The 22,722-nt window shown below is 42.4% G+C and overlaps 1 protein-coding gene across 7 annotated transcripts in view; it reads left to right on the top strand.

The window, feature by feature from the left end:
* Positions 1 to 22,722, top strand: part of TTLL7 (tubulin tyrosine ligase like 7) — a 115,840-nt gene that overhangs the window by 9,338 nt on the left and 83,780 nt on the right. The window lies entirely within an intron of this gene.

The raw sequence follows: 22,722 nt of genomic DNA, 5'->3' as shown, positions 1-22,722 counted from the left end.
AATCTGAGCTGCTCAGTGTCTCCAGAGTGAAGTCACTGAAGTTGATGATAGTACTATTTCCCTTTCCATATGCAAGCTTCGAATACAAAGCAGTATGGGTATTTCTTTAAGAATATCTCTATTTCAAAGGCAGGATTTATAAATATGAGCTGCAGGTGTGGCCTTGATAAACTCTCACTTATGTGGGGCAAAACCATATCTGCTTTATGGATAATACTTTAAATCTGAATTGAGGCTAATTGAAGATGTTACCTTTTTAATGAATGTTTGAGTATTTTATATTTTGGGACAGTGCCACTGAGGTTCCTTCTTTCTCTTTCTTTTTTTAATCTCTCTCTCCCAGGACTTGGTCCATGCATCCTTTCATTTTAACATTGGTGAAGGTGCCACTTAAGGCCAAGAGATAACAAGGAAAAATCATTTTAATTTGAGAATCATTTGCTTTTGTTTTCCTTCAGAGTAAATGTCAGGGCAAATAAGATTTCTGGCTTTATTTATTTTTCAGGGAACTCAATAAGAGGTCTTATATCTATCAATGCACTGAAAGTTTAAATTGGTGACTTGCTTTCTTGATAATTGATGGAAGAATACAGCTGTGTATAGCAAGTAGAAACTTTTAAATTTGTATTTCACATTTGTGGGCCAACGTGGTAGTCTTGTAGTACCACACCCAGTACCATGCTGTAATCTGAGTTCGAGTCCTTCACCACCTGGATCATTAGGAGTGAAATCCTGGCCCTACTGAAGTCAATGGAAGTTTTGCCATTGGAGCCAGGATTTAATCTCTGGAGAAGAGATGTCATGCTGCACTCTTAACTCCTCTAGGTTGTGTTAGGAAACAGGGATTGAGGTCTAAAGTGAGGGGTTCAGCATGGAGTGTGAGAATTGTAATGGGTGGGGTCTCACATAACCCACAATTGAGTAGGGCCTGTGGTTGTTCTGTTGAAGGGCTACATAAACACCTTATCTAGAAGGAAAACTCCTTACTGTGGGTACTGGAAAGAGTGGTCTAAAGGGAAACATTGGTAGTTTTTCATGAAGGACGGAGCAAGTCTTTTAAAAATGTAAAGCACGATTGATAGGTATTCACGAGGGGGCTTTTCCCGTAGTTTTAGTTTAGACCTACCTATGTGTTGACAAAGTTATTTTCATCTTTGCTTAGTAGCAAAAAGTTAAGTATATTCTTCTTTGGTTACATTAATGCACGTTTCCTTCCAGCTTTGTCCTTGGATTGACATTTGTTTGTATTATTTTTAGCATCTGAAAACTAGCACAGAAATATCCCTATAGGCTATAGTGAAAGAATTGGAGTATAGCATCCGCAAATAGAAGCTTAATACTGAATTCATGTACACTAAAACAGTCGCATGTAGATATTGATTGAGATAAAAGAAAAACTACATTGCAAGGTCAGTAGATTGTAAAACCAATCTACTGGTGTAAGGACATTTCTCTCTGTACTTGTTTACAACATCCTTTTTACTAATAATGTTGAAGAATATACATTGGACCTACGTGTTGGTCTAATCCATAGCTTTTATTTTCGTTGCTTTGGTAGGCTTCTCTTATGTCTTTAATGTTCCTCAAATGCATTTTTCCTGTTAATTTGTTATATTGTTTTTTTTCCCCTATGAATTGCCTTTTGGTGTTTTTTGTCTTATAAAACAACACACATGAAAAGAGTTATTAGGTGGTAGGAGAGTTATGAAAAATTTGTTTTTCCCCACACCCAGAAGCAAAATGGACCTGTTGAGTCTTGGTGTGGGTGAGTGGGGTTGGGTAGGGTGTGTAATTTCCCCCTCCCATTTCTTTAACTTTTTTATGTTACTCTGAAGTATTTGAATATAACATATTTGAAAGTCACTTTAAAATATTTTAATTTTGTGAATGAAAATGTTAGTTATTAAAATGTAAAAGGGAAGTGATGTAAGTAATTGAGGTTCTTGGTACATGTAATAAGAAAGCTACAGAATTGTCTAGAGCAGTGGTCGGCAACATTTGGCACGTGGCTCTCCAGGGTAAGCTTTCTAGTACTTATAGCCTAATTCTTCATTGCCTTGCACCTTGTGTAGTCTTTTGCATCTCTTCAAAGTGAACGTTAAATGCCACCAAATTAGAATGAGCTCCATCCCTCGCCCGTGCTGCTTCCCGCTGCCCCCATTGGCCCGGGACGGCGAACTGCGGCCAGTGGGGGCCACGATCGGCTGAACCTGCCGCGTCAGCAGGTAAAGAAACTGGCCCGGCCCGCCAGGGTGCTTACCCTGGTGAGCTGCGTGCCAAACGTTGCCAACCCCTGGTCTAGAGGCGTCACTGGTGATTGGAAAGGTAGGTGTGACTATTAGGTGGAATTAATTATCATTGGATATTGAAAAGATGGTAAAAGTGTATCAATATCTAAAGGCAGATACAAGCGAGAAAGGTGTATCATTAAATAATAGATTGGGGACATAATTTTTGTTTTACTTAGCAAGATTTTTATTTTGGACAATGTGTGTCTTTGTTTTGAAGAATAAATTTTGTTGCAGAGTGATTTGCATAGTGTATTTTGTTTCATTTCAAAAACTCTTTGTACTTCTCCTTAGCCCCCCTACATACACCTTTTTGGATTGAGGAAAATTGCAACAATCCTTATTGGTGGAATTACTGTAATTTAGATGATTTATCTTACATTGATGGAGAAAATGTAATTAGTTATTTTAGTTTTTTATTTTATAAAGCATTCATATAGACATCTAGATTTTTTTTCTACACAACTAAATAAGAATTAAAAAAATTGTAGGTGTGTGGAATGAGAGACAGCTGTTCTTAGAATTCACAATACGGGGAAATAGGAGACCACTCATGTTTGTTTGTAGATCACGCTACCAGCATTGTCTGCATGTGCTTATTGTGATGGAAAAGCAGTGCTACCGTTGTTAGCAGGGATAACACATTGTGTGTGACTGTAACATTCCCAGCCCTCCAAACTGTGTCTCTGGGCCTGATTCACCACAACTCTTGCCTCCTTGTAACAAGCACAGATCACTGTATGTGCCCAGAGAGCTCTAGGAGTGAGGGTAGTACAGCTTGTCCCCTCTCACAGGTCTGGCATTGCCTGGCTTTCTAGTACTTATAGCCTAATTCTTCATTGCCTTGCACCTTGTGTAGTCTTTTGCATCTCTTCAAAGTGAACGTTAAATGCCACCAAATTAGAATGAGCTCCATACCCCCATGCCCCAAACTATTTCCCTACTCTGACAGTGAGATGCCCTTACCTTTCTAGATCTGCCTCCTTTGCTTTGAAAGTGTGTGTGCATAATCTGCCAACCTTTAAATTACTTTTAAAGTTAAGATTACGCTTAAATTTTTTAAAAAAATTAGAAATTAAAAATTCCCTTGTGGGAACTGAACCTGAAATCAACTCTAGCCATGACCACAGAGCATGCTTATACCCAGCAACAGGCATTAAATCAGTGGTGGGCAACCTGCAGCTCACAGGGATGTGCTGGCCGCCGCTTCCCACAGCTCCCATTGGCCGGGAACGGGGAGCTGCGGCCACTGGAAGCTGCGGGTGGCTGTATGAATGTAAACAAACTGTCTGGCAGCCCACAAGCGGATTACCCTGGTGGGCCGCAGGTTGCCCACCACTGGATTACACCTTCAAGAGTGGGCCTGCTCTTTTTTGGGTAAATTAAGAACAAAGTATATATCTCAAAATTGGTAGCGAGTTCTGTGTTAGTGTACCCTAGATAACTAAAACAGTTCATAGATGGGCAAAAGAATTTTGATTCTCAGGGATAAAATAAACAGTTGATAAATGGATGATGGTGAGTAATTTTAAATGCCGTAAAACAAAAGAAATTATTTAAATAAGCAGGGTTTTTTTTGAGGCCGGAAAATTAATTAATATCAGGAATCTTAAATTCAAATTAATTCCCACCAATTCTTTTTGTTTACCATCTCTAATTTATTTCTTCTCTCTAGTAATACCTGGTCTACAAAATTTCATATTTAACAGGAGAAGTTGTTAATATTTTAAGATACAGTAGCATTTCAATATCAAGTTAAAAGAAAAAAATAAATTTTAATCCTTTGGCTGTGCCTTACAATTCATCTCACAAATCCATGTTGAAGTATTGGTTATGTAAAAACAACGAGGAGTCCGGTGGCACCTTAAAAACTAACAGTTTTATTTGGGCATAAGCTTTCATGGGTAAAAACCCACTTCTTCAGATGCATGGAGTGAAAATTACAGCTGCAGGTGTGACAGACCCAGACCAGTGGGGTACAGGAGTCTGGTAGAGGGCAAATATACTGGTCACTGGATGAGTAGTTTTCTGTTCCCTGTGTGACCAGAGCAGGAGCTGCACTAGAGTAATCAGGAACCTGCTAGAACCAGTTAAGGCAGGCAGGCTAATTAGGACACCTGGAGCCAATTAAGAAGAAGCTGCTAGAATCAATTAAGGCAGACTAATCAGGGCACCTGGGTTTTAAAAAGGAGCGCACTTCAGTTTGTGGTGCATGTGTGAGGAGCTGGGAGCAAGAAGCGCAAGGAGCTGAGAGTGAGAGGGTGTGCTGCTGGAGGACTGAGGAGCACAAGCGTTATCAGACATCAGGAGGAAGGTCCTGTGGTGAGAATAAGGAAAGTGTTTGGAGGAGGCCATGGGGAAGTAGCCCAGGGAGTTGTAGCTGTCATGCAGCTGTTACAGGAGGCACTATAGACAGCTGCAGTCCACAGGGCCCTGGGCTGGAACCCGGAGTAGAGGGAAGGCCCGGGTTCCCCCCAAACCTCCCAATTGACCTGGACTGTGGGTTCTTCCAGAGGGGAAGGTCTCTGGGCTGTTCCCCAACCCACATGGTGAATCTCTTAGGCAAGAAAATCCGCCAATAAGTGCAGGACCCACCAAGATAGAGGAGGAACTTCGTCACATAGGCATAAATATACTGCACACGCACACACGAACAAATCTAGGGAAGATTAGGAAGAAGGAAGGTTAAAATAATGGACTGGATTTGTGACGGGGTGTGTATACCCCGAACTAGCCAAGACAGGGTTAAACCCACGTTATGGACAGCGGAAGTCCCACCCCCTAGGCCAGACTCGGCATGCTCCAGATGCTGCAGCAGTATAAAGGGAGGAAGCCCAGATCATTTGGGGCTGGATGCTGGAGGGGAAGGACCTGTGCTGGAAGCTCCCACTGAGGAGTGGCTATGGCTCCTGCTTGCGGAGATTGGATGCCCTTGCGACCAATGGAGCCTCCGGTGACCAGTGTGGCAGAGCCTGGAGACCCCGAAGACTCATGGACTGCCATGCCAGAACAACGTTAGGAAGTGACCCAGGGAGGGTGATGGAGTGGTATCAGACACCCAGGTAAACTCAGCGTGTTTCGGTGGGATTCCCCACTGAGCCAGTGACAGATTGCCTTGCCACTGCCAGGGCCCTGGGTCGGGGCCTGGTGGAGTCGGGTGGGCCCGGACCCCCCTACCTGGGCTACCAGCCACCCTTGCTGGTGGCCCCTCAGGTGCTGGCTGCTAGGCAATGCGACCCTGCACCAAAGGGCCCCGCTATTGACTCTGGCCTCTAGGCTACACCACCCTGCACCAAAGGGCCATGCTATTGACTCCGGCTACTAGCCCACGCTGTCCTGTATTGAAGGGTAGCTCTATTGACTCTGGCCACTAGGCCATGCTTCCCAGGCACTAGGGCTATTATCTTTATGCTGGTCCATAGACCCCGGGGTGGCGAAGTCCGAAATAGATAAGTGGACTTAACGGTGGTGTCTGCGTACCCCCTGATACCCCTCTTTCGGGCCAGGGTGTGCATACACTGCCACAGGCCTAAATAGGAAGGTGCTGCAGCTAATATCACCCTGATCTATCAGCAATGCAAGAACCTGTGCCACTTCTCAATCACTGAGAGAGACTGTTTTGCAATATTTATCCCAATCAGTTAAATCCTTGAGAAATAGAGGTTTTGAGCTTCCATTACTAGTTTGTATGTAGAGGAGTTGGTGGATTAGGTTGCATCACACTTGAGTTTTTGCACAATTGCTCTGTTGTGTTCTATTTTAGCTGAAGTATGTTAATTTCCCAATTTTATTTTGACAGTTTATTTACTGTAAATATCAAGTACTTCTTGGGGGAGGGCTTGCTCCAGCATTTCCCCTCCTTCTTTTCTGTTTCTTTGCTTTTGCCCATATTTCCTTGGACTTGTATCATAATGGCTTTTTCTTCTGGTAAGGAGGATTGGCTTTGGGTGGGATCTGTCCCGGACACCTTTCCTAAACATTGCTTCAAACACACAGTGAATTTTGCTATTAAAAAGAAAATCTTTCCAGACCAAGAAAGAAGAAGACTAAAGGTAGCGTTTTTTCAGCATTGTTCCCTACTTGGAACTGCGTCACTGCTGTGATTAAAGGCATGAGGAGAAATGGGCATGCTTAGGTCAGTCATCTCAAACTTTGTAGTTATTTTAAACTACGAATTCAGAAAAACCTACAGTGTCACTGTCAGCATGTTCAGTGTTCGTAGCTTAGAGACAGCATAAGGTTAATCTATAAATAGAGCTGTTCAATATTATAGGGTGGCACTAGTAATGCTACAGTTGTGGCTGATAAAGCACATTAATTCTGTGCTGTGTTTTCAGGCGCTTCCTAAAAAAATGACCCATTTTGGGCAGAAAATTCTCATGCTGCTTCATTTTTCTCAGCACAAAGGTAAAACAATTTGTGTATGGAAAGTTTGATATACGTTATTTTTCACGCTTCAGGTATTGCATTTTTCAATAAATAAAGGAATTTTTCAGAAGCTTTGATCACATGCTGCCTTCTACTGTATAGTGTGGAGTGTAGCAAAATGTACCTATGACAGGGGTCTGCCCTCATTACGAACAGATAGATGTTAATTCCTGCTTAGATCTCCTACAGTGGATAGAGTGGAGAAATGAAGCAGTGCTGAGGGACTGAAGGCCAATCGGGCATTCAAAGGAGATTCTATAAACCAGCTCCCTGGTAGTGAGAAGAAAGAGACTTTGGAGGAGGCAGAGCTCCACATGCCATTGTGAAAGAGCTAGATTCCTTTTGTTTTATATATACAAGCTTTAGTTTTTAGATCAACTATGCATCTTGAACCCCAAGAAGAATAAAGCTGAGAGGAGAAAAGCTTGGTCATGGGATACTTTGTTGTTGTTGTAGCTTCTGGCCTGCTCTACCAGTGTACAGCACATTTGGGTCCATGTCAGTGAAGCGTTGGTGAAAGGAGGTGTTTTGCTCTATTCTCCCCCTGCAGATAATGCACCATAAAAATCCCTTTCCATAGCAGGTGCTGTGGGGTACCAAGTCTGTGGCTAGAGAAAAGCAGCTGGTCTTTATGGCACGTTCCCCTCAGATCTGGTTGAATTTCTGAATGGCAATTAGGCCATGTCTACACTACAGAGTTAAGTCAACTTAAGTTATGTTGACGATCATAAACCTCTGTAATTATATCTCTTGTGCATGTTCACACAACGCTACTTGTGTCAGCAGAGCACGTCCACAGTTGGTGCTCTAGCACCGACAGAGAGAGCAGGGCACCGTGAGTGGCTATCCCACTGTGCAAATCACCACCTTCTCCCACTAGGTGTTCTGGGAATTAATCGCAGTTCATCATGGGGGCAGGATCACCACCTCCATGATGCAGTTTTTTCCCTCCCGTAATTCCAAGGGCCTCCGACTGCATTTTGCGTCATTTTTCAACTGCTCCTGCAAACTTTGCGCCTGCGATCTCTGCCTGAAAGCATGGATCCTGTCTTGTGATCAGCATTATGAACACAACGTAGCTGATCCTGCAGTATTTCAAGAGCTGCGATTCTGAACAGGAATCCGTGCTGCCTGCCCTGCTGCATGCCAAGTTGGCATTCATGGAGCAGCTGCACACAGTGAACCATCGCTTTTGGGCTTGGGAAACAAGCACCGAGTGGTGGGATCGGATTGTGATGCAGGTATGGGATGATGAGCAGTGGCAGCAGAACTTTCGTATGCGCAAAGCCATCTTCCTTGAATTATGTGCAGAGCACGCCCCGCCCTGAGGCACAAGGATCCAAAATGAGAGCTGCCCTAATAGTGGAAAAGCAAGTGGCGATCACTGTTTGGAAGCTGGCAACTCCAGACTACTACCAGTCAGTCCGAATCAGTTTGGAGTTGAAAGTTCACCGTGGGGGTTGTGGTGATGCAAGAGTGCAGGGCCATTAATCGCCCCCTGCTACAAAGGACTGTGACTCTGGGCAATGTGCGGGCAATAGTGGATGGCTTTGCGGAAATGGGATTCCCTAACTGGGGCGGGGCAATAGATGCACACATATCCCAATCTTGGACCCAGCCCATCTTGCGACGGAGTACATCAACAAAAAGGGCTATTTATCCATGGTACTGCCGATGCTGGTGGATCACCAGGGTCATTCTCACTTACATCAATACAAGGTGGTCAGAGAGGGTGCATGACACATGTATCGTCAGGAATATTGGCCTGTACAGAAAGCTGCAAGCACGGACTTTCTTTCCAGCCCAGAAGATTCCAGTAGGAGATGTGGAAATGCCCATAGTGATCCTAGAATACACACCCTACCGCTTACTCCTGTGGCTCATGAAACCGTACAACGGAAACCACAGCAGCAAGGAGCACTTCAACAACAGGCTCAGCAGGAGCAGAATGACTGTAGAATGTGCGTTTGGCAGATGAAACGGTTGCTGGCGCTGCCTTTTTGGCAGGTTAGACCTCAATGAAGAAAATATTCCCATAGTCAGAGCAGCCTGCTGTGCTCTGCATAACATTTGTGAAGTCCAGGGGGAAACGTTTCCCCGGGGTGGAGTGTTGAGGTTGATCACCTGGTGGCTGATTTTGAGAAGTCAGACACCAGGGCTATTAGAGTAGCTCAACAAGAGGCTATTTCAATCAGGGAGGCTTTGAAGCAGCATTTTGACAATGGGCCCAGTAATGTGTCTTTCTGTAATGAATTGAGCTAGACATTGTTTACTTGCCATCTTGAATGATCCCTGTAACGGTTCATGCCTGAGCGTTAATTGTAGTCTGCAAATGTGCCAATTGCCACTGTGTATGAATTTCTGTTGCAACCACCCTGTGTAGGTCCCAAATAAAGAATCACTGTCTTTGTAAGATTAAATTTTTATTAAACAGCAATACACAGATTAACATTTTTTACAAGGGACGTGACAGTGAGCAGCACTCTCTGAAGTGAGGATCTCACAGCTGCCTCTAAGTCCAGCTGTTGTTCTGGAAAATGTCCCTGGGGGATGGAGTGCAAGGGGTACTGTGATGGGCCAGGAACATGAGAGGAATATGTGGGGGGAGTTTGTGCTGTGCAGGGCAAGGAAGGCAGCTCTGTATGGGCTGTGGAAGGGCTGTATGTGTTCCGCCTGCAGCACAATCAGGGACCTCAGCATCACTGTTTGGTCCTCCATGAGCTTTATTATCCTCTCCTTCCCCTGTCTCCTCTCCTGGCTCTCAATTTCTCGTTTCTTATTTATTGTCTCTCTCCATGTTCTGTGCTCACTATTGGCCTGATCTGATGATTACAACGATTCATGAAACATGTCGTCCTTACTCCATCTCGTTCGCCTCCTTATCTGACAGAGGTGCTCTGCCGTGTGTAGGAGCTGGCCCTCAAGGGTACATCTGCCAAAGCACAAGAAACAATACACAGAGTCAGTATTGTGTGTGTGCTCACAGTCTTGAATCATAAAAGTTACATACACCTCTTTCTCACTTTCCCTTGGCAAGCACGCAGCATGGCCAGAGCACTAAATATGGTGAATTTGGCCTTGGGGTGGGGGTGCAAGACAGGACAAAGGGTCTGTGTGGTTTCAGAAGGGGATCAGTACAAGCACCTCGAGACACTATTCTGAATACTGGCACCATTTTCCACAGGTGGGGGTGATCGAAGCTGAAATCACACTACTGAGGGTAACCGAAGATGTAAGGGTGCATTTCCGCCTGTGTGTGGCTTCAGAGCAGGTCCGTATGCCTGTGTGCCGCTTTGTTTCCTCCAGAAGTAATTGCTGATTGGCACGGCAAAGTTTCCCATGATGGAGGAAGAAACAAAGCAGCTCTGCCAAGGAACCTTCAGCAGAGGATTGCAGAGTATCTGCAGAAAAGTTTCCTAGAGACCTCTAGGGAGGATTCCCAGGAGAACTTGGTGTGCATTAACAAATTTTTCTGCAGAGCCCCATTGTATAGCTGCACAGGGGACTATGAAGCAGATGCAAACAGTATCTAGTGTTGTTAATTTCGATTCCTTCTCTCATGTGCATCATGTAACAAAATAAAGGACACTGCTACCTCATGTAACCGTGCAGTATCCAAGAAAAATGAATACTTACCAGAGCTCCCCTCTCCTGCTTCAGCCGGACTGCTGGGTCTGGGAAGATCCTTCCAAAAAGAGGTCTTGGCTCGCCCCCGGACAAACCAGTCACCTGTCCCACATCCTCCTCCAACTTGACCTTCTTGTCCACCACTTCGTCCTCGGGGTTGACTCTGCTGGCTGCTGCCTCCAGTCCCACTGACGTATCCACGGGGCACGTGGTGGTGGAGGTGGGGTCCCTGCCGAGGATGCCGTGCAGCTTCTTATAGCAGCGGCATGTTTTCAGTGCTGCACCAGAGCGACGGTTGGCATCCCTTGCCTTCTAGTATGCTTGTCTCAGCTCCTTTGACTTAGCACACCACTGCTGCATGTCCCTTTCGGACCCCTTCTCCTCCATGCTCAGAGGTGTCAAAGTTCCTACGGCTGGATTGGAGCCGCAGCTTCGCAAACTTCTCTCCCCACGGACCCAACAGATCCAACAACTCCGGTGTACTCCACATGGGAGCCTGTTTGCTGCAGAAAGCTGGCTGGTCAGCTGGGAAGATGTGATCTGAGCTGTCCACACTGAGCAAACAGGAAGTGGAATTTCAAAAACAGGGGCTTTAAATTGGGAGGGGTGCATGCCTGTGTACCTGGCTGCAGGGCAACGAAGTAGAAACTGCTTACCAGAGCGCTCATGATGAGCATTGTGGGATACCTCCTGGAGGCCACTTAGGGTGACATAAGCAAGTACTGTGACACTGTGTTGCTCGAACTTTGTTGCAAAAAGCTCTATGCCGCTCACTGAGGTGGGTTTATTATGTCGGCATTGCAGGAGATTTAAATTGGCAGGAGGTGTGTACACCTCCACTGTTTTGTTGATGAAACCTGACTTGTCAACAAAACTGCATAGTGTACACAAGGGCTTAATCTGGAAGTTCTGCTTACTAAATCGGAATAACTCTACTCTGGGGGTACAACTTCACACATTGCTCTGCTCGGGGGATCCGGAGGAAGCAGTGCAGCCTTCGGGGAGGGACAGAGCCAGGGGAGCTGTGGGTGTCCTTGACCTCCGTATGGATGCTCCTGTTCCTGTTAGCGTGATTAGAGCAGGGATACTCAGACTGAGGCTCGGGAGCTGCAAGTGGCTCTTTAATGTGTCTCCTACAGCTCTTTGCAACGCGTGAATTAAAACACGGTGATTTAATTATTAACCAGTCTGAGTTATTAACCAATTAGGATGCTTTTACTATGTTATTAACCAATTGTAGAATACTTGTCAGTCATTTTGCTGTGAAAATAATATATATATGAAACCATGAATTCACACTAAAGTGGCTCTTTTGGGTAATGTTGATTGCTAATTTGGCTCTTGAATCACTGAAGTCAGAGTATTACTGGGTTAGAGCAAGGGAATGGGAGCCAGGATTTTGTTGTTGTTGTTCTGTTCCTTGTATTGCCACTGTGTAACCTTGGACAAGTAAGTCAATTTCTCTGTGTCTCTGTTTGCAGTTCTATAGAATGGGCAGAAGTGTCCTGCAATATTTTGCAGGGTGTTGTGAGACTGAATTAACACAATTGGGTTGCGAGGTACTTTGGGTCCTTGGGATGAAAGGTGTTAATTAAAATATTCATTCTTTTCTCTTTGATTAAATATTTAAAGAAACTGAAAAAAGATTCTTTGGTTCTGCTGAAGCCTCTTTTTCATTTTACATCAATACTAGTCGGAACCGCCAATAAAATCAACTTTGCATTGATTTTATGCAGTACTATGGCAGTGAACATGGGTAGAGTCTCCTTGCTAGTACCCTAATATTAATTTTTCATCACTTACCAAGGTTTTTGGATAGCTTTTGTACAATATGTGTATTAGCTGGGCAGTACTACTAAATTCTATGTATTTCTCACGTGTCTGCCTGCTGGGTTTAAAATTGTGTGGATTTCTTTGTCTTTTTGTTTGGAAGAATGGGAGGGATGTTGAATAGCATTTTTTCATATTGTTTGGCATGTTATAGAACGATGTGTACCCCAGAGGGTTTGAAAAAATGCCCACTGGATGCAAAGGATCCCAAAGCAGAAACAGGTAGAAGCTAGGATTCTCCAAGGAGGGTTAGTTAGACATCTGACTCCCACAGAAAGTCAATGAGACGTGGGAATCTAAGGCTAGGTCTACACTACCTGCCTGAATCGGCGGGTTGAAATCGATCTCTCAGGGATCGAATTATCGTGTCTCGTCGGGACGCGACAATCGATCCCCGAATTGACGCTCTTACTACACCAGCGGAGGTGGGAGTAAGCGCCGTCAACGGGGAGCCGTGGAGGTCGATTTTGCCGCCGTCCTCACAGTGGGGTAAGTCGGCTCCGAAAGGTCGAATTCAGCTATGCTATTTGCGTAGCTGAATTTGCGTATCTTAAATCTACCCCTCCCTGTAGTGAAGACCTGCCTTAACTCTTTCAGGTCCCTTTAAAACCCTAGCCAAGGTGTTCCGTTATTTTTAGAAACTGTTTTTATTTTTTTCCTGTTGTGCAATGTTTAATTTCTTTCCTTTGTTCTCCTGTATTTAAACAACTGGGTATACACTACATTTTTGCCCTAAAATTTCCCACCATTGCTACCACTAGCGCAGCTAGCACCAACCAATAATACTCTGCCAATCACTTTATCCTGCTTAGAGCAGATTTGAATGTTGCAGTGGTTAAAATGTTGGCAACTACCAATCTACACAAGTACTCCCACCATTGCTGTTCCCAGTTAAGCTATACTAATGGTAGCAACAGTGGGGAAAGTTCAGAGTAATTACTGTAGGGTGGGCAGGAGTTCACTATGTACACAGGAGCCTCCTAGTTTCAGTTTCATATGTTAGAAAACCATAGACAGATCTTTACCCTCAGTGTTGCCATTAGTTTGTGCCCAGACCTTGGACTTTGAATGTGTTACTTGACATTTTGAATCAGAATCTGGGCTGCAGGCCAGTGTCTGTCAATTTGCATTTCATCGTGCTGTCGGTGTGTCATCCTGGGTGCTAGACTAGCAACCATTCTGATGTGCCTGGACCTGAATTTAGATGATGTAATTCACAACCATAGACTCTGCAAGCCTCATTTAGAAATTGCAGTCTATGTCCAGAAACACTAATGGAGCTAGGCCTGGAATATATTAGAGCTAATAGTCCAGATTCTGTGCTGTGGATAAGGAGTACTTGCTTTAACTCATCTTTGTGTTTATATCCCTGATCCTGAGGCCATCCTGGCAGTTGGCATTTGACAGCATTTGAGAAGCCTTCTACTCTAATTTATACCATCTGTCAGTGACTCTAAGAGGTTATTTTGACAACCAGGGATCAGCTGGGCATAAGAAAGCATGTAACAGATGCAGAGGCATATAGGGTGGATGTTGACTATGGGGGCCAGGTGTCTTGCTGAAAGACACAGGACTGCTGCCAGAAGCACAGGGGGTCTGGGTGGGAAGGAGACACTTGGGAATAGAAGAAGACAGTAAAGCTCTAGTGCTTCTTTTCTTTCTCCATCCAGCAAAACTTTAGAGAATTTAGGCTCTTAAATTTTAGAGGGAAGCAGGGTTTGAGTGGGATACAAAACTAAGTGTATAATGGAGACTTAGTTACAATCTAATGAAGATCTGAATTCTGTAAATCTGCAGGAAAGTGACATTCACCTGAGAGACGAGCTGGAGAATGGATTAGTAATGGATTAGTAGAGTAAAGATTTTGTTTTGCTGGATCAGAAATTGGTCTTAGAGCTCTTTCTCCACTGAAACATTTAAAACCAGCCTTGCCAAATCTACTCCATTATCTTCTTGGGAGTGATATTTTTTGATAGGTGAGTAAAATATCATTAGTCTTATTTTCTTCCGTCATCATTTTAGTAAAGTTTTGAGCCTGGCTGGTAAAGTTACATGCCAGTTTGCCTTCACACTACGGACATTCTTACACAGAATTGTATGAGTTGCCATATTGGATTAGCCCATTGGTGCATGTAGTCTGGTATCCTGCAAAAAATGTGTCCAATCCCTGATGCTTCAGATGATGATGCTCCATCACTCCCCCCACCCCCCCAAAAAAACAACAACAAAAAAACAAAACAAAAACCCAACCTCCTAATGAACCTTGCCAAATATGCAATGCTGTGTATGGGAATGCAGAAAAGTTATTCACTCCTTCAGTGATCTTAAGCACAAGATTTAATTACCTTAACAGAAGTGAGTTTTTTTTATTCTGCCTATGTTTGTTCTAAATTCACTTCCATTTCATTTAGTGATTCTTTGTTCTCATGTTAAAGGAAGGGGTAAAAAACGAGAACTAGTCACTTCTCATTATGCCCATTTCATGTACCGTGTGTTGGATAATCACGTGAAAGGGCTCCATGCTTGTATAACTTAACTGACTCTTTATTAAGAGAACTATTTAAAGAAATACTGCCCTTAGGAATCTAATTATGTGCACACAGCAGACTTCCTGGTGCCTCCTGCAAAGTCTTCTCTCTGGCAACCTGTGTTCCTCTCTTAAAGTTCTCAGCCAACCTGGGTTGAAAAGCAAAAGACTTTGGATGAAATAAAGCAGGTTGCTACAATATCTTTAATAATTTAAAATACTTAATTCAAGTCTCCCCTAACTCCTTCTTTTTTCCAGACTAAATAATCGTAGTTTGACTAACCATCAAGTGAAATCTTTAAATCAAGATTGGATGTCTTTCTAAAAGATTTAGCTAAACCAGAAGTTACAGTATTGAACTTCTGCAGAAATTAGTGGTCTATAAGTCCTAGGCTATCCCTTGACTCCAGGTTTGTAACTATAGTTCTATTTAATGTATTAAGTGTACTGAGCCAGTCATTTAAGATGCTATTTTAAATTAAGAGCGTGAGGAGTGAAAATGCAGGCAGTTTTTAAAAGTCTGTACTTTCCATTTTTTGTTTCAAGGATTCTACTCCAAAGTACATAGTTGGGAATCTCAATAATAATAATAATTAATAATAAATAATACCTAATTCTTATTTAGCACATTTTATCCATAGATCTCAAATTGCTTAAAAAGGAGGTATCATTTCATCAATATCTACTATACAAGATGCAAAACTGTCTTTTTTTAAACATGCAATACATGTCAATATATACTAATATAACTAAGAGACTTTCTGTATGAGACATTTATGAAATATAAAGCAAAACAGAGTCTAGGCCATTATAACACCATTTCAAATGGAGAGAGATAAAGAATACAGATAAAATGATTATTTTCATTTCTAGGTAATTATCTGCAATAAATTATCTGTTTTGCTGAACAGAACTCTAATTGGTAGTAAGGGGCTAGGAAGCTATTTCTATTTTAGAGGCAATGAAGGGCTGCCCTGGATATAGTTTCATAGAATTATCAATCCTTCTGAAGTAATGGACTGTAATATGACTGTCATGTCCATGCTACGTGCTGAAAGAGCGCACAATAAAGAAAATATGAGACAGCCTAAAGTGGTATTTTATATTCGCTTGTGATGGTAGGAATGTGTTCTGTAAATTTATTAGATTTACCAGACACAAGCAGGGTGGTTGCTGGTTTACTTTTAGGGGATAAGTGAAAAATGTACCTTACCAATATTTCTTCTCGTTGTGATTACTGACTAAAGCTGGTGTTCCTCAGCATTTCTCTTGCTTTTGACAGACAGGAGAGATTCTATTCATAAGTCTTGTCAATTAGCACATTTTCTAGTGTTTAATTACATGAGCTTATACAAATAGAAATGGGTATAAGCATGTGCTGCTGTAGCATATTGCTTTATACTACAGTCTTCTAGTCTGATTTTAGCTTTTAGTGTACTAATTCTTAGACTGCAAGCAGAATATAAATATGCTTCTCCAAAGTATGCATTTGGCTGGCAGTCTGAAGCATGCTATCACTCTAATGCTAGTCTCAGGGGTAGGGTCGGAGCAAGCCAATAAATACTCGGGTTGTGCCCCAAAAGTGGAAGACATCTTGGAAGCAATATTTTTTTTAAAAGGCTTAACACAACTTTCAACAAAAAAATGTACTTTAGATCTAGTTAAGGGGTTGGGAGAGCCCTTTTGGAAAAGGGATGCATGGAGGGGCAATCTTGAAAGGACTAATCTTTTGTGCCTGTTTCTGATCTCTGGTACACTGAGAGTATTGCAGTGTAGTTTATAAGAGCAGTGTTTACTTGTGAAAAGTATACGTCATAACATTTGTCACAGCAGACCTCCTAACTTTCCCCTTTGTGCCCCCTTGAGGACACCTGCTCATTGCCATCAAATATTTTACATGCAAAAACTAACCAACCAAAACAGTATAAACACAAAGACAGGACGTACAAAAGATAAGGCTTTCATGAAAATGTGAGCGCTCCAAAATTGCAGATATTGTATGGACTTTTTATTTCTGGTTAATATTTGTGTACACAATTAATGTGTTATATGTATAATGTGTGTGAGTTCCCAAGGAAGTTTCACCTCCAATCAGAGTTCATTCTTCCTTATTTAGGTAACACATCTTTATTTTCCCCAAAACAAGCATTCCTTTCATAACCAAGGTGACAGGTGCCATGTTCCATCACTTTTTGAAACCAGACCAGAATGGTAAAACTAGTCTGAATCTGGATCAGATACTAGTTTGTGCTAAATTATATATAATCTTTCCCCCAAATATACATGAACATCAAGCAATATTTTCTTTTAAGCTTCTGCTTCCAGTATTGCTTAATAGCCATCAGAGTGTTTTGTTTATTAGGAGTTAAACAGGCCTTAGAGGTGTACAACTTTGGAGCCCTTGACTCATGTGGGCTGAAAGGTTACACAGCAGCAATAAGACTTAGTTTAACATTGGCTCATCACATACCTGGATTCATGTGTTATATTGTACTGTCTCACTGTAGCTACAGTATTTAGCAAACTTAGAACAATTTAATATATATCAAACATTCTGAAACTGTTTACTATCTGAGTGTCAATGTGTTACATGAGCTTAGTTGTAGGACCGCACATGACTCAAAATGTTTGAGCTGTGCTGATGTCAGTTTTTATTCTGGTATTACTTTTTTCTATCCATTCTGCTATATTAAACAGGTGAGGATTCTATTCTTTAACTGTAGATAAAAGAGTGGATAACTAGTCATCAGCCCTCTTTTCATTTTTGGCTTGATATAAAGACTGTTGAAGTCAATGGAAAGTCAAGGGGATCTCAGACAACCTGGGTTGAAAAGCAAAAGACTTTGGATGAGATAAACTTCTTAAAACAGGAGGTTAACCTGTTATACTCCTGAGGGAATTCTGCACTAAAAAATTAAAATTCTGTGCACAATATTTTAAAATTCTGCATATTTTATTTGTCAAAATAATGCAATATAATCACTCTGGTTTCAATTATTTCTATAATTTATTTAAACTACAATACAATGGATGAAGAATGGGAGTGGGGAGCATTGGAGGAAATCCCCAACCCCCCTTGCCTAATAGTCATGTAGCTAGGTTTGACCCTTTATTAGTCAACAAATATATGCAACCATATGCTCAGTGTTGCATCGTAGGATACTGAAGAGCAAGTGAGGGCTGGGGAATCAAACTGACAATTTATATTGACTACTGGCCATCTCCAGAAAGGTCACAAGCAAACAGTTCATGGAGCACATTCTTTCAATCCAAAAATGTAGACCAGTTCTAATAACTAAAACACCATAAGCATTTGTAAGGCCATACTGTCCTTTACACCACTCTGGCAATGTAAAGGAGCCTTAAAACTTTTACACCTGTTTTATACTCCTGGGAGAATTCACAAAGACAATGGGAACAATTCACTAAACAAGCAGGCTGCTACATTCTGCTCTGAGTGAGGGGACAGAGCCTTCCCTTAGAAACACCCCGAAACCCTGCCCCTCTACGCTGAGTGTGCTGCAATAGCGAGTGAGAGCGAGACAGAATGTCTCTCTTTCACATGCATGACTGCCACCCCCTGGCAGTGATTTACATCTCTACCGGCTGCTCCAGGTGCCCAAACTCCCCAACCTGCCTGCACTGCCGGGGAGAGGCATATGACTGCTCTTGCGCCTTTCCTTTGCTTCCTCTTCAGAACTCATTTTTCTGTGGGGAAGCAAAGATATCTGCGGGGAACATGAATTAGGCGCACGTGCAGTGATTCAGAATTCCCCTAGGAGTATCTGTTAGTTAAGTTTAATCACTAGAAAGCATGTTGTGATTGTGTTTTATATATAACCTTTTATTTCCAATATCCTTACTCAGTACCTCTTGAACCTTTCTTGTTTTCGCTGTAAATATGTTTAAGTGCTGAAATGCTGGTCCTCAGTTGAATCTTGGATGCTGGTGTGTATATGGTTCCTTTGGGGACAGCAGAACAAGTGAGTAGCTAGTAATGGGCTGGATATCAATGGGAACACTTCGAAGGGGTGCACCTATTGTTAACCTTCAAGGCAAAGTGGGCTTTGAATCAGATACCAGACTTGTTTTTTAAGCCTAACTGTGCCTGCTCTCTACTTTTGATTTGAGTGATTTGTTTTAAGCATTCTGTTTATAATCTAGGCTCAGAGACTTTTTGCATAGAATTTCATCATTTGTGGGATGTGTTGTTTTTATAATAGCAAAATATCCCTTTTAAATTATTTTGCTGCAGTGTCATGACTTTTTGGCCTCTGTTTTTCCCAACACAGAGTACATCTGAAATGCCCATTTTGGCACATGTGTAGTTTATTGTACAGATCTAAGCCTAGATCTGTAAAAGATCTTTTAAAAGCCATGTAGTTTATACACAAGAACAAAAGTTATTAAATGGATCCCCTTCATGAAAACTGGCATTTAAATATCAACATGAGAGACAACTCCTATTAATTAGGTAAGGCAGTTTGTCTTCTACCATATCTTCTCAAATACCCCTTCTCTCCTCTGTAAAAAAAAAAAATAAATAAATAAAACAAAAGGAGAAACAAGTCACCAATCTGAATAAATTTTGGTCACTGCTGACTTGAGCCAGAGTTGAACTGGTTGCTTAGAGGTGAGAAATGCCTCATGCCAGTCTGAGCCATCTAGTTCCCAAACAGAAAAATTCTACCAAAATTGTACCATTGTGTACACACTAAAAAGAAGAACAGGAGTACTTGTGGCACCTTAGAGACTAACAAATTTATTAGAGCATAAGCTTTCGTGGACTACGAAAGCTTATGCTCTAATAAATTTGTTAGTCTCTAATGTGCCACAAGTACTCCTGTTCTTCTTTTTGCGGATACAGACTAACACGGCTGCTACTCTGAAACCTGTGTACACACTGTACCACACTTCCCTGCACTTGAAGTGAAGATGTAATTAGTTTGTCACTTGGAAAGAGATATGAGCAAGGGTTCTGAAAATATTCTGTTCTGTTAAAGGGCTATCAATCATGTCAGAGTCATTAGCACAAAGTAAACACTATGGGCTTCACCTTCAAAATTTGGCACTCCATATTTGTATGTAAGACAGGAAAATGTTTAGGAACATATGCAGAGAGTGACATATAATTAGACATGTATAACATTTAAAATGTGAGAATTAATACATGCATATTTATAACCATTTCTGCACCTCACAACAGGTATAAACTGAGTGGAGCAGTGCACAGTATTCAACTAAACAATTGTTTAAAGAGCTTCTATTATGTCTATGCAGATTTAGACCCTGAAGGAGTTGCAAGACAAATTTGATAGATATATAAATTAAAGCATGAATGCAGCTAAAATGGTTCTAGAGATTTACTTTAGGACACTTTAGGACCTTTAGGAGATGCTCACTTTAGGACAATAACCCTGAGAAGGCAAAATCCTACAGGAACTGAGTTGGTACATAAAGTATAGTAGCAATTCCTTTTGGTCCGTGAAGAAAATAGTTTACATCAAGGTTTGAAAAATAGATTATTTTGGATTTTTGTAAAAAGATTTGAAATCTCTTACAGAAGGACCATGTCTTAGCTGTAATGGTAAAAATTATGTAATCCATAATCTTGTTATCAAACGACTTATTCTGAAAAGCAATTTAGATACTTTTTTTGAGGAGAACTGGAGAATACATTTGTCTGGGGCTTTTTTTTTAGATATATGGCCTCAATAGCAAATCATGCATAAAACATATTGATGGTGACCTGCAGATCTTTTCCATCAACTGCAAGAGATGTGCTGAATATCCTTAGTAGCCAGGCTAAGGGTGGCATTCAGGACAAATTTAGCTCAGTTACATTAGGGTAACTGAGGGCAGAATCTGGCCCTTTAACTAATAAACTTACTTTTTCTCTCTTTGGTTTAGCAGCAACCATCTTGTCTGAAGATACTGACTGTTTCCTAGATGATGGTCTGGCCACCCAGTGCTGTGATGCCACATCAGCTATGGAGGAACAGTGATCTATTAATCTAGTAACCCGATGATCAGTAATATGTCAGCAGAGTGCTGTGTGGTGAATCTGCTGCTGTTCTTCTGGCTTTGGCTAGAGGTTGATAGGGCAGCTAAGAGGGGAAGGTTCCATGGCAACTGGGAGGACAGTTCGAAATCTGGAGCGACTATAACTAAGGCAGTTGTTCCTGGTGACTGTCTGGGAATTCTAGGTTGCCTGTATGCAGCTGGGTCCATTTTGGTTTAAGAATACATAGCATAAACAAATTGGGGAAACTATAGTTTTAATATTTACAAAACTTGCAGAGAGACACTTATCTGACACTCCTATTTGGCAGATTCCCATGGTGATGTGTAGGCTTGGCAGAATTTGTTTTTTATTTTTTATAATTTCAATGGATAATACCAATTTTTTGTTCAAGCATTTTTCCCCAATTTTTATCTATTTAAATTTAGTTGCATGAAATTATGGGTGTATGTGTCAGACAATTAATGACAGACATTGAAATTTAAAAAATTAAAGCTTTCTAACTGTTAAAACACAAATTGTCAACACTAGGGTTGCCAGGTGTCTGGTTTTCAACTGGAAAGTCTGGTAGAAAATGGCACCGGACAGTGTCCGGTCAGAAACACTGACTGAACATCAAAAGTCCCGTTGCTACCTGCAGGAGCAGGGGCTATGCATAGAGGGGACATGCGGGGGCAAGTGCCCCCCAGATTGGCCTGCCAGGGTGTGGAGAGGGGGTCTGTCCTTCTCCCACTGCCGCTGCTGTGGGTGGGCTCTCACGCTGACCCAGAGTGGAGCGGCCAGCGAGGGAAGTGGGTGGACCCGCTCCTTGCCCGGGCACGGCTGCCAGGGCTGGAGGCTGAGTGAGCTGGAAATGTACCAGGGGAGCAGAAGGCGGGACCACCCACTTCTCTCATTGGCCACTCTGCTCTGGGTTGGCATGAGAGCCCAGCCACCCAGTGCAGCAGCTGGACTGCCTGAGAAAGAGCCTGGCTGTGGGAGGCAACGGTGGCAGGCCGCAGGTAACTGGTGGGGTGGGGAGAGAGTAGTGGTTCCTGGGCTTGATGCAGGGTGGAGGGGAAAGGAGTGAGCAGAGGCCGGGACCTTGAGGGAGGGGTGGAGCAGGGGGCAGGGCCGCAGGGGTGTTCAGTTTCCAGAAATTGGAAAGTTGGCAGCTCTGTCAACATCACATATCAAAATATACAGCATAAATAATATCCTTAAATCAAACTTTGAAGTTCTCGTGTAGCATTTTTCGTATTTTGCCTGTCTGTAAACTTTAGTTATCTATGGAAATATTTTTGCCAGTTTGTGTGTGTACAGTGAAATTGATGTTTACTGACACTGATAAAAATTTAATCCTTCCAAGCCTAGTGGTGTGACATAATAAATTCATGGAGGATAAGTCCATCAATGGCTATTAGCCAGGATGAGAAGGAATTGTTTCCCTAGTCTCGGTTTGCCAGAAGCTGGGAATGGGCGACAGGGGATGGATCATGTGATGATTACCTGTTCTGTTCATTCCCTCTGGGGCACCTGGAATTGGCCACTGTCAGAAGACAGGATACTGGGCTAGATGGACTTTTGGTCTGACCCAGTATGGCTGTTCTTATGTATCTCCTTGACACCACATTGTCAACTGCTGGGGCTTCTCCTGCAAGCAGAACACAAGTGAGAACTGGGTTTGCTATCCACAAAAAAAAGTAGGTATTAGTGCCTAAACAAATGACACAGAGAATATCATTTTATGTTCAGAGAGCACTTATAATGGGAAAGAGAATAATCCTTAGTCAGAATTTGGGTCAGGTAGTACTTAAAATGCGTGTGCCTCACCCATGGAAGAGTGCCCAGGCTAAAACTCCATGAGGTTCCTTGGCAAAGTTTCTTCCAAATTCTTCTGTCAAGGGGTTTTCTTCCCATGGAAAAATCAGTATGTCCAATCTCCAAATCTCATAGGTATCTTGAGATCTATGTGAATATGGAGGTTGGTTCTGCTGAAGGTTTCTGTGCTGGCTCCAGAG

Source organism: Chrysemys picta, chromosome 8 (assembly GCF_011386835.1).
Source record: "Chrysemys picta bellii isolate R12L10 chromosome 8, ASM1138683v2, whole genome shotgun sequence".
NCBI lineage: Eukaryota > Metazoa > Chordata > Testudines > Emydidae > Chrysemys > Chrysemys picta.
This window is presented reverse-complemented; position numbering and strand designations above follow the sequence as displayed.